Source organism: Bombus bifarius, unplaced genomic scaffold (genome assembly GCF_011952205.1).
Source record: "Bombus bifarius isolate JDL3187 unplaced genomic scaffold, Bbif_JDL3187 scf7180000009435_frag, whole genome shotgun sequence".
In the NCBI taxonomy this organism is placed as follows: domain Eukaryota; kingdom Metazoa; phylum Arthropoda; class Insecta; order Hymenoptera; family Apidae; genus Bombus; species Bombus bifarius.
This window is the reverse complement of record NW_022885115.1, coordinates 15,833-19,582: the sequence shown is the minus strand read 5'-3', so window position 1 is coordinate 19,582 and position 3,750 is coordinate 15,833. Positions and strand designations below refer to the sequence as shown.

At 43.1% G+C, this 3,750-nt stretch overlaps 1 non-coding gene across 1 annotated transcript; it reads right to left on the bottom strand.

Annotated features, from left to right (window-relative positions):
- Window positions 1–573: 573 nt before the first annotated feature.
- LOC117215193 lies at window positions 574–680 on the bottom strand. The gene has a single exon (XR_004489037.1). It is a non-coding gene; the product is annotated as a U6 spliceosomal RNA (small nuclear RNA).
- Window positions 681–3,750: the final 3,070 nt, after the last annotated feature.

Here is a 3,750-nt window from a genome sequence, read left to right as displayed (position 1 = left end):
GGCGACGGCTGAGGTGGTGACCACGTGCGCCGTTGGAGTTCAGCGTTAGACGCTCTCGCCCTTCGTGAGGCCAACCATGACCGGGTAATTTTCCGGTATGATCGCTTGCCGAGCGCGTTCACAACGGTCGTAGAGGAAGGACACGATGACATTTCGTCGTCGAATCTCACCCTGCCGCCGCCACCGTACCGCGAAAGCAGCCCATCCGACGAAGATCCCGGGCCGCTGATAGTTACATCCGGACCCTCTGACCTTCCCCGAGACTCCTCTGGTTGCACGTCCTCTTCACCAGACGCATGAACACGCCCGGGGGCCTGATGGTCCACCCCCGGACGGCCACGATTGCTCGATGGCGACGCAGCGGGGCTCGCTTTACAACCCGCGGCTGCACCGGTACTGAGGTATCTTTTCCCTGCGCCGTAAACGTTACTGCCTTTTTTGTCTGCCATATCCATCCTCCGCAAAATTCTCTGCACCGGATCTGCAAACTGGCGGGTGCCAAAGGCACCGACGAGCCACTTTCCCAGGGCATAGTCCTACGCCCTGAAAACCCATACCCGCCTCGTGTTCCCCGAAAGTGTGGATCGCTTCACGATTTTGCGTGTCATACTTGCGCAGGGGTCATGCTAATCTTCTATATATCGTTCCAATTTTAGTATATGTAATGCCGAAGCAAGTACTCCCCAATTTCTACCTGATGGAACAATAACCATAAGGAATGTCTCGATTTGAAGGTGTTTTAGGCCACTTAACGGCTTTAGCGGTAAATCCAGAAGCCTCGTTTTATGGCCGTTCCTTAGGATTATTGCGACCCGTATAATTATATGTCGGAGATGAAAGGAAAACCGGAGCCTTCCCTTTGCAACTTTTGGGAAAGTTTTCTAATGCTTTAGCCTAGATTTTATCATAGCTGTAATTAAGCAATTGTTGTCATTTGTAATTGTTTGATATTTGTGATTGCGAAAGTGGGTTCGAGGTGACAATTGGTCGCCGAACGTAGCCAGGGTCACGGGATAAACGTTTTGCCTGACGAAGGTGTGGATCGGTTATATTGTTCTCCCTAGAAATCACATAGAACTGTACTTTGGAGATGTCGATATAATGGGACACACGTTGTATTAGGAATCAATCTCCAGACAGAAACTGCCTAGCAACGGCGTTTGGATCATTCTCGATGTTTCCAAGGAGTATATAACAAACTTCTGACAGATATTGCCTAGCAACAACGATTGGAACCTTCTCGATGTTTCCAGCGAGAATATAACAAACAAATGCAGTCGTATTACGAAAAAGATTTTAATCAGATATTCATTCGTGTGATCGCCTTGGAAAGTGATACATCGAGTAATTTTTCCGAGTGATTCAGCAAACGTATTTTTGTGTTATAAAATTGTTTAAAGTTTTCCCGTTGACCGTGGATTCGTTTGAACCCCGGATCATTGTTTATAGCGTAAATTAAATTCAATATTTGTAAATTTATCAATCGTTAATTTTCATTATTCGTTAAATTAGTAAATCGTAAGATATATTATTCGTTTCTTTTATTGTTCGATAAAACTTATTATTCTTTAATCTAATTAATAATTTAATTTATCATTTGTTAATCAATCATATCATTTACAAAATTCATTATTCATAATATTTGTAAAACCTTGTTTATTCGTGTAAATATATTCTCTGTTTTGTAAAACAATGGCTAATTCAAATGAAGAAACATTACGTGATTCAAATCTTAATAATAACCCGACATATATATACAGTTACGTGCAAAAGTTTTTGATAACATCGTTTTACGATAGAAATCTTATAATATAATGGAGTTAACTTGCTCTTTGTCGTAAAATATTGTTGATATCTTGTAGCTATGCCTTTCGCAAGGATAATAGCAGCAACGTGGCCGGTTTTCTTTAGAGCATTATTTTGGCCAGGCCAGGTCAGAATTTCTTTGTCTTTGAAGATAACTAGTGTCTAATAAGACATTTTCTGAGCGCCGACGTTGACATGCGAATGACATCTCATTGTCCGAGCTTCTCTGAGGCACCGCGATCTCTTCCCAAATTCATTGCCGGAATGACGAGACCTCTTGGAATGATCCACACCTCTTGAAGTCGCCCTAAGGTTGGACTCGCCACCGTCGCCTGGAAGTGATTAACCTCATTTTCGAGGATACGCATCGTTTCACGCAGAAGCGCGTATATTCTAACCGGTCGTACTTTATGGGATGGCTACCTGAGCCTATGAACATAGGTAGCCTTCAGGCCTTTAGAAGGAGTGACAGCTGCACCTCCTCTATCTCCCGCATAATCTCAGCGCCAATGTCGGTAGTTATTCGGACAATTATAGCGCTCTTGACATTGGATACCTGTTCAGAGTCGTCCCCAGAAAGGATAATATGACGACTTAAACTTGTTTTATTAGTTATCAAATGTCCATATCGTAAATTATTATGATTAGTTTATTAATGATAAATGGATTAAACAGATGTTAATTAAACAGAAAACAGTGGTTATTATACATGACCCAATTGCAATAAACGTATAATAATTAGAACAATTAGATAATTAATTAACAATTTTCGTCAACTCAAATTCAACTCTCTTTTAACAACGCTGACAACACTATCTTGACAACGCAATCCGCACTCTCGGACTTCTCAATTTATACTCCTGTTAATTCGTTTATCGTCCCCTAGCATCCCCTTGTCTTTTGTCATAGCCCCAGTACGCATATGCTGAGCAACCGCTTGTTTATAATTCACACCTAGGCAACCGCTTGTTTACGATCCGCACAACACCCCTTAGGCCCCTCGTTCATGATACTACATTCGGCCGTACCTGACAATCACATCTGCCCTCGGATGTGCTCATCATCACTAATTTCACCCTCACCTCTGACTTCAACAACGTCCCACCATTTCATGCGATTAGCCGCCGTGGTTGTTGTTCGTGGCCCTTCGTGTTCGCCCTCTCGTTGTACCACATAGCAGTCATTCCGCAAGACTTTTACCACGCGGTACGGCCCAAGGAACTGCGACTGCAACTTCGGACCAGGACCTGCGTCCTCTCGATCGCCACTAAATCTCCTGTCTTATACGCTGTTGCCTCTTTACGTCTCTTGTTAAACGTCCGTCTGTTTTTAGCTTGAATTTCCTCGATCCGTTTTTTTGCCTTTACGCGTAGCTGATCTCGCTCCTCCTAGAACATCACGGCCCACTCGTCTTCGATCAGCTGCGCGCATTCTCATCCGCGTTCCAAACAAGAGTTGGAACGGGGTAACATTCGTACTTCTGCTGGTGGTTGCGTTCAAATACCTTTGCGCTATCTCTAGGTGTAACCACTTGTCTGGTGTTGGCGCAGACAAATTCGTCAATAGGGGAATAAGCGTCCGTTTCACTCTTTCTACTTGTGTATTGTAGTCCAGCCGTGCTGTATACCTTTCTCATTCCAATAATCCTCAAAGGCAACGGCTGTGAATATCGTCCCGCGATCCGAGATTATTCTTCTCGAATTTCCGAAACCTACAGACTGCTTCCTCAAATGGCGAATAACTTCCGCAGAACTTGTTGATTTTGTGGAATACAACTGAGGTGGTATGGTGATAGCTGCGTAAGGAACTACTCTTGGTGTTTTTAACGAACAATAGTTTATTTAGAACTAATCAACAATCAGAGTTAACAATTAACAATTAACAATTACACTTAACAGACAACTGGTAAACAACTAACAAATAATGATAGACACCGAGAGATCA